General features: G+C 54.7%; 1 long non-coding RNA gene across 2 annotated transcripts in view; it reads left to right on the forward strand.

The window, feature by feature from the left end:
- Positions 1-8,193, forward strand: part of LOC130679878 (uncharacterized) — a 63,364-nt gene extending 55,171 nt beyond the window's left edge. Inside the window, exons 5-6 of one of the 2 annotated variants that reach the window (XR_008992869.1) lie at positions 3,076-4,035; positions 4,579-8,193. This is a non-coding gene — a long non-coding RNA (uncharacterized LOC130679878). Of the gene's footprint in view, positions 1-18; positions 2,850-3,075 lie in introns of those variants that run through there. The other variant, XR_008992870.1, reaches the window with a different exon arrangement.
- Positions 8,194-8,593: the final 400 nt, after the last annotated feature.

Below are 8,593 nucleotides of genomic sequence, written 5' to 3' on the forward strand. Positions count from 1 at the left end.
CCCATCCTGCGGCTGCGGGAAGGCCTGGGGGTGGCAGAGTGAGAAGCCTGGTCTTTCCAGCCGCACTGCCCTCCGGGTCCACCCTTGTGTGGGCCTGGCCGCTGTGCGCTCCCCTGCCTGTCCCGGCACCTGCCCCTCCCCCTTCCTGACCCTGCGTGTCTGTCCTGGGACCCCATCCTCTCCCATCCTCCCGAATAGGAAGTCCCCAGTCGTCAGCCCCCCCGTGGGAATCCAAAGCTGAGTGACCTGTTGGGCTCTGCTGTGGGCTCATGGGGCTCCCGCTCGGGGCCTGGCTCTGAGGCTGAGGCCACTGCTGGGACATCCTCCAGCTCTGCAGGAGCTGAAGCAGGTGACACCAGCCGTCTTGCCAGCACAGGGGTCTCAGGGAGCTCCTGGATGGGCTCTAGCCGTGAAGCCGGCCCTCCCCGTGTCTCTGGAGCCAGCTGCCTCTGCCGTGGGTCTGGAGCGGGACACAGAGAAAGGGTCACCGTGGGCCTGATTCCCCGCGCCTTACAATGACAGAAGAGCCCTCAGTGCCTTGAAGGGAACCCCAGTCCGGGAAGCCCACCCTAGACGGTCCCCTGGCTGCAGCCCCTCACCTTCCAGCACCGCCACCGTGGGCCCCAGGTGCTCCTCCTGGACCAAGTGGTGGAGGACTTGGCCCACCAGGGTGGATGAAGGCTGGCTGCCGTGGAGGTCGCTGGGCACGCTCTCAGGCTCCCAGGCAAGGCGCCTAGCCCGTCCCATCCTGCGGCTGGGGTAAGGCCTGGGGGTGGCAGAGTGAGAAGCCTGGTCTTTCCAGCCACACTGCCCTCCGGGTCCACCCTTGTGTGGGCCTGGCCGCTGTGCACTCCCCTGCCTGTCCAGGCACCTGCCCCTCCCCCTTCCTGACCCTGCGTGTCTGTCCTGGGACCCCATCCTCTCCCATCCTCCCGAATAGGAAGTCCCCAGTCGTCAGCCCACCCATGGGAACCCAAAGATGAGTGACCTGCTGGGCTCTGCTGTGCTCCCCCAACCCCAAGCCCCAAACTCCTCCTCCCCCCATTCTGTGAGATGGGCAGCACCTCCTCTGGACCCAGTGAACGCTCACATTTTCAATTCCCCCTCTGGCCCCTCGTCATGCCCCCTGTTGCTTGAGGAGGCCGTGACGGCATCAGTCGTGACACTCCCTGGCCGTGACCTGCGGATGATGCCTGAAGTGACTGCCCGAGTCCACCCGGGATGGGGTCCCAGTATTGTGTCTGCTTCCTTCACTCAGTTGTGCTAAGTGTCCCCAAAGGGTCTGCACAAAGTGGGCACTGCGTACCTATTGTTGCTTAAGGAAGTCCTACCAGAACTTCTCCAGGTACCCCTCTCCTGCCCCCAGAGGTCCCTCATGTGGCGACAGTGAGGACAAGGACCCGGCCCAAACACAGGGAATCGCGAGCCTCCGTTCCAAAGGCTGCTTCCCATGTGCTTTTCCAAATGAGCCAGGCTCCAGGCCACTGACGGGTGAGGCCAAAGGCTTTCATCGGGTACAGAGAAGTAAGCCCCGAAGTGGCCCAGCTTGGCCGGCAGTCCTTTACCATGCCGGGCACCAGGGGAACCCCTCTAAGGCTCCTCCCATGTTCCCCATGGGCACCCTAACAGGCTGATCGCCAGCCTCCCTGCCTGTCAGAGGAGCACGCTGAGGCTCAGACACGTGGGGACATGCAAGACACACCGCGGGCTGTGGGCAGAGGCCCGACTGGCCAAGGAGGGGTTGGGTGCTCACCGGGGGAGCCGCTGGCCCGTGGTCAGCTGGTCAGCATCATCGGGTGGGAGTGTGGCCTCGGGAGCGCTCCGGCTGGTGTTTGGAGCTGGTTCCACTCGTGCCTTTCGCTTTCTCCACTTCCTCCTCACACCTATCCAGGGATCCCTGCACTTGCGGACCTCAGTCCCATGGACAGATGGCTCAGGTTCAGGCTAAGGGGGGAAACAGGGATATAGTCAGTGGGAAACCCAGGAATCACCAGGACGAGGCAGGTTTGCAGCTCACCCGAGAGCCCCCAGCCCCCTGGGGTGCGAGCAAGGAGAGGCACGGGGTGCCCCCGGGAACAAGGTTCCAGGCCCTCTGGAGTGGTCCTGTCAGCCACTCTCGTGGGGAAGCCCTGGGAGGGAAGGGATCCTGGGTGTAGACAGCCTGCCCCAGGTCCAGGGAGATGGAGTAGGTGAATCCATCCACCAGCTCCTCCACGCTCCCCAGGGTGGGGCTCTGCAAAGCCGGCACCTGGTAGCTGGGGAGGAGGCACCCATGGTTGCGTGGACCTCCCCACAGGGGGCAATGTGGGCCCCCAACTCTGCCCCCGAGATCAGGCCCACAGGGCCATCTGCATAGACATCCAGTCCCTCAGGGAAGAGGAGGACACCCCTGGGCTCAGGATTAACATGTGGGTGGAAGTACCTGGTCCCAACACTCACCTCCATGTCCTGAATCATGAGACCAGAGCTGTGACACTGACTGCCCCCTGCTCCCCAGCCTTCAGTCCCACCCATGCCCCATGCCCACCGCACACACACAAGGGGCCTGGGGAAACGTCAGCCAGGATGGGTCACACTCGTGGCCTGGCCCTGGAATGGCCCGCTCTGGGCTGCCCTGTGTTACCTCGGGGCTCCTCGGGATACACGGATAGAGGCGTTGGAGGAGGTCACTGAGCCAACGCCCACAGCGAGCAGGAAGACTCTCCCTCTCGGCTTCCCTGACTCCCTCGCTTTCAGAAGGCTCCGCACAACAAGACCGCATGTTGCTCTGTCGAGCGCCTCCGGTCAAGTGAGCTGGACTGGGTTCTGCGACCAGGAGCTGGGTTCCATCCGTCCGGGTCACAATTGAGGTTCTACTTGGCATGTCATCAGTGACATCACTTCTTCAAGGGCCCCTCCCTGCATTCAGACACGCCCACGTGCCCCTCTGGGCTGCTGACTGCCCCCCCTCCTGGCCCTTGCCATGCATGAGTACACACATCTCCACCAGAGCCCTCCCCACACTCTCTGGCAATGTCACCGGGGTCCCAGCTCTGAGGAGACAAGAGCTGAGCTCAGTCCGCTTTTTCTCACTAGTTCCCTGTCCTGCTGAGGCCACAGCACCTCCCAGGACCTGCCCAACATCCCAACCTGCACAGGGAGGGTCACGCCAGACATTTCTCCCTAAGGACATCCCCAGGGATACATGGATGACACCTCCAGCTCCTGGGGACTGGCGTCACATGTGTCTGACACACAGACTCAGAGATGGAAGAATGCCAACCAGGCTTGGCATGGAGCATGGAACACCACGCAGGTCAGGCCGGGGTCCAGGCCGTGTGATCTTGGGCAAGTCAGTCCCCTTCTAGGCCGTTTTCAGGTGTGCACCTTGAAGGGGCAGCAATGAGAGGAGATCCAGGTGTTGCCATCTACTGCCTTCCACCTTCCACAGGTCCAGGCTGCTCTCAAATCTGAAATCCGCACCAGGCGTGTGTGTGTGTTTGGGGTGGTGGTGCAGATACAGCATCTTATTCTTCACCTTAGAAGGGATAGCTTGGCATGCCCACAAGATAGATTTCTAGTAACTTCTCTAAGATGAAAGGTCCCTCAATTTTTGTTGGATTTAGTCCACCTTCTGACATGTGACTGCGCTGTCAATATGCCTAGATGAGCTGTACTTCCTGATCACTGGGTCCAGTCAGCCTAGTACCATCAATGGGATGGGCCAGTGTGACGGCTTCTGGAAGAAAAAGGAGATGAAGCTTCCTTCTGTCTAAATGACAACCCAAGTCTGGAGGTCTGATATGCCTCTGAGATAGTTTTCTCTCCTTGCCGGCTGAAAGCTAACTGCCCTGCTGGTCTTTACTCACAGGAAGAGAACAAAGAGCATTTTCCTGACCAATACTTACACACTGGGTGCTTGGGGACCAAGTGATGAAGCCCCATGTGCAGCAGGAACTGCAGTTTGAGACACTCTGATTACACTGACAATCATTCACTGTCATCTCCAAGATTCGTCTGTTTTCTAAGTAGGCTAAATGAGTGACTTCAATAAGGGTATGTGGAAATCACCACCCGTTCTTCTTTCAAATCCTTGGTGTCACCAGGCATTACTGCTTTCAATGTATACAGGGAGTTCTAGAGGCTTGTACTTGCCCTGCCACACAGCATGAACTCCTGGCCGGCACAGTCCCCCGTGTCTAGCAAGGAGGAAGCCGGGAGCTCTGCGTCCCTGACAGCTCGGCCCTGTGGCCTCTGACACTGAAGGAGCGGCACTGCGGGCACTTGGTCGGGGTGGGGGGTGCTGCTCCTGATACCAAGACCCGGTCCTCGTCCCTGAGGTCAAACCACAAAACACAATGACAAGGGTTTGAAGAAAGGAAAGAATAGTTTATTGACTTGCTAGCAAATGAGGGAGTGGCCAGCTCCTGCCTTGAAGAACCACCGTCCTCCTGACACAAGCGGTCAGGGCTTTTCAAGGGGAAATGGTAGGAGAGGGGCTGGGGTGCCGACACATGAAGTAGCAGCCTGCAAAGGTCCAAGCAGACATTCCTCCTCCGATTCACTAGCTTTGTGTTTTTCTTTTCTGATGCTCCTCAGTTCCCGGGGACTGGATGCTTGGGGTTGAACAAAATCAGCTTTCAGCTTTAACTCTGACCCTCAGACTAGGAAAATCTGAAGAACAAGAAGAAACTGCCACCCCATCCACCTCTGCCCATTAGTGGACAAAGTTTCTGGGGCTGTTTGAGTTCACTTTCTAGTAAATGTTAGTGTTCAGTTTTGAACAAAGATTTGATTCCCCTTTTCTTCTATTACAAATTCATTTCTTACTGTTACATTCCTTAACAGCAGCCCAAAAACTGATCATGAAATGCCTTGAGGGAGAGTTTCTGACTATTACCTGAAGATAGGCACAAGTTGAAAAACACAGCTCTAAGCGTTTCTTGGAATATCAGTGCTGGCTGATAAGACAGGAACTGCCATCTGCGGTTCAGATTTCCAGTGGACTTGGCTTATGTGTTCAAATTCTGCAAATGTTGCTGTTAGAATCAGCAAGGGGCTGTCTCCTTGCAAGTGCTTGGAGCTGACAGCCTTGCATTTAATACTCGCATGCAGAATTTTCTCAAGAGCCCCTCCCCCACTTCTAGCACATGAAGAAGTTGGGGAAATGAGAAGAGGGGGCCCACAGATGCCTTTATGTCCAGACCCACTGCCCCACTCCCTCCACAGAGGCCTCAGGAGCCAAGGGGGCAGTGCTTGCAAGCCTAGGGCCTCCACTTTGCCTTCCAGGCTGCTCCCCCTGCTGCTGCTGCTGCTGCTGTTGCTAAGCTTGTTAGCACTTTCAGAAACTTAGGAGAGAAACACAAGCGCAACTTGGGCCTCACTGAGGTTTCGGTTCAGTGAACAGGTGAGCCTACAGCTCCCAGGAGTCAGCCTGACCTGGCCCTGCCCCTGCCAGTCCTTCAGTTCTATCTGTGCTGTGAGTACCAGCGCTGGCCCTTCCTGCTGGGAACCTGTTAGCCGATGCCGTTGCTGAGTGCCTCCTGCCTTGTGCAGCCGGCCGGGTATGCAGCTGCCCCCATGCTGCCCCCTCTCCACACAATACCCTGGGACTCTGATACTACGTTCATGTCTTCTCTCATTCAAGTTTTTAATTTTAGCCATTCTCATGTGCATTGTCTATGTTTTCCACCTACATTTCACTTCCATGTCCCTCATGAGTCATTAAGAAAAAAAAAAGTCGAGCCACACATGGACTTGGAGCAAATTCTTGCAAGTCATACCTCAACAAAGGACTTGTATTTACAGTATATAAAGACCTGCTACAGCCCAATGGCAAGAAGACAAGTAACCGTTCCTTGTTCCCCTGGAAACAGGAGGAAAGGCAAGTGAGGTGTCCCAGGAGTCCCACCAGTTAGGTGAGGGAGATGGCCCCCATCACCAGCCATTGTCAAACTTGACCTCCATTGCTGCCCAGCCCTGGCCATCCTTCCCTGGACTCCCAAAGTGTCCCCAGCCCTGACCCCACATCCTGTCCCCAGCCTGCAGCACAAAAGGGTGGCGTCCTACTCTGATGTAAACCTTTGTGTGGCCTTACCACTCTCAGACTAAGGGCCAAAGCTGCCTCCCCCTGGAAAACCGTGTGGTTTAACCCAGCCACTCTCCTCTTGGCCACAACAGAGGAGACTCCAGGAGCTCAGCCCTCTTAGGTTCTGGGTGGGCCTTCTTCACCGGTGTCCCAGTGCCCAGGACAGTGTCTACAATGTGGTGGGTTTTGATAAACTTGATATGTCAAAACCATTAGCTCTCCTGCCTAAACCAGGATGGGGCACTGGGGGAAGTTCAAGAGACTCTGTCAAGTTCCACATAATGGACGGCTACCCCTCAGCTTGGCAACCTGCTATATAGCCCTATACCGTCCCTTAGCTGGAAGGGCCTGGGTCTCTGACACCAGTTCCCCGAAGGGATTACTTACGAAAGTGACTCCAGGGGGCTGTTGCCTGGGGAAGATGCTCAAGGTGGCGCTGTGATGTGGTGAGGACCAGGGCGGGTGAGCCCACTGCCTCCATGTGCTGACCGACAGCCTGAGCCCAAAGGCCCCATCCTTCCCGGGCCTCTGCATGGGAAGATTCCTGGGGAACAGCCACACACAACTTCCTAGAGCTGAACCTGGCCAGCTGAGCCTAGAGGGCAGTCACTTTTCACCAGTGCTGAGCACACACGGACAGGTGGAGGCAGAGCGTCTGGCCATCCACGTCCCTGTACACTCTGGATTCTCTTCCCAGGCCCAGCACCCTCCTGGCGACCCAGGTGTGCCTGCTTCCGGGAGCGCCTTCCTTATACACTGGAGGGCGGGACCAGGCCAGGTGGGGTGGGGCTCCATTCCCCAGAGTTTCTGTGTTGGGAAGGGGACAGAGGTCGGGCCAGGGCCTCCCGTCCTCCTGTGGCCAGTGGGTGGGAACCCGCTTTCCGACGAACAGCTGTTCCGATCCGTGTATGGCTTGTTAGAGGTAAAACTTATTTTTTCTAGGTATTGGAAGAGCCTTTTGCCATATATATTATATACATACATCCTCCGTCGGACCTGGAGATGGGGCTGAGGGAAGCGGGCAGTGAATGGGATTTTTTTTTTTCCTGTCAGAAAACGTGACAGGACATGCTTAAATATAGCATTACCTGGCAAAAAAATATCATCCTTCCGTCCGGATTCTACCTTTTTCGGTGAATGGATGTCAGCCAGAGGGGAGGAAGGGTCTCCGGTTTCGGGTTCCCACCCAGCGCCTGCAGGCATCCTCCCCTCCGCGCACAGCCTCAAGGGCCCCCCTGGGCTTCCCGACACTAAAGCGGCCTCGTCCCGTGGGGGCATCAGGCTTAGACCCTCTGTGCCTGCTGCTTTCAAGTCAAGGCGGAAGACTTGGGTGTGGAGTTCACGTGGCCACTAGGAGTTTGTGGCTACTCGGAAAGCGCGTGTCTCCGCAGCCCAGGATCACCCCCGACAAAAGCCGATTGTGCCAAGGCATTCCTCAAATGAAAAGGGAAATTAATGATTCCTTCTGTTAGAATCCCTTTCCATCCTAAAAACGGCATTTTTGCATACTTATTCGTACATTTCCTTAATAGCCCTCGCATAGAGATGTGTACAGGTGCGAGGAGAGCAGTGATTGTCCAAACCCTTAAAGAGCCCAACAGTGGCTCCTGCACTCAGACTCTTAGTAATCACTCCTGGCTGGTGCTGGGGTGACTGTGACAGTGGTGACAGCGTTCACACGAATAGCATGTTCAACAGCATGGGTCCTCTGAGACCTCTGGCAATTTTATGTATCACCTCACTTTGCCACTCGCCACATTTTGCCTTGTGTTGTAGTTATTTCTAAACAAATGCTTGAGTAGGAGGATTGTGTTTACTTATTTCCATTTACTCCATGAGGGAGAGCACTAGGTTCATGTATATTAATTAGTAAGTGCTTTAGGGTATGTATGTAATTGAAAATCTGTACACCTGAAACTCATGTATCAACTATATCTCGATTTTAAAACAAGAAAGAAATTGGTGGTAATGGTTGTTCAGTAACTGCTTTTCTTAGAACCATATAGAAGTGCTTGGCCGTGGCCAAGAATGTTTGACCACCTTGGTGCAAACTGCCTAGCTTATTGCAGTAATTTCCTAACTGGTTCCACCAAGTCTTTTCTTGCCACTCTTGAACAGAATTTCTTTTTTTTTTTTTTTTTTTAGATAATTATTTTTTTATGGAAGGGTAGTTGACACACAGTATTACATTACATTAGTTTCAGATGTACAACATAGTGATTCAACATTTATATACATGACAATTCTAGGTACCAGCTATCACCATACCAAAGCAAGCTGTTACAATATCTTGACTATATTCATTACATCCCGGTTACTTATTATTTTACCATTGGAAGTGTATACTTTTTTTTTTTTGTGAGGGCATCTCTCATATTTATTGATCAAATGGTTGTTCACAACAATAAAATTCTGTATAGGGGAGTCAATGCTCAATGCACAATCATTAATCCACCCCAAGCCTAATTTTCATCAGTCTCCAATCTTCTGAGGCATAACAAACAAGTTCTTACATGGAGAACAAAT

Source organism: Manis pentadactyla, chromosome 12 (assembly GCF_030020395.1).
Source record: "Manis pentadactyla isolate mManPen7 chromosome 12, mManPen7.hap1, whole genome shotgun sequence".
In the NCBI taxonomy this organism is placed as follows: Eukaryota; Metazoa; Chordata; class Mammalia; order Pholidota; family Manidae; genus Manis; species Manis pentadactyla.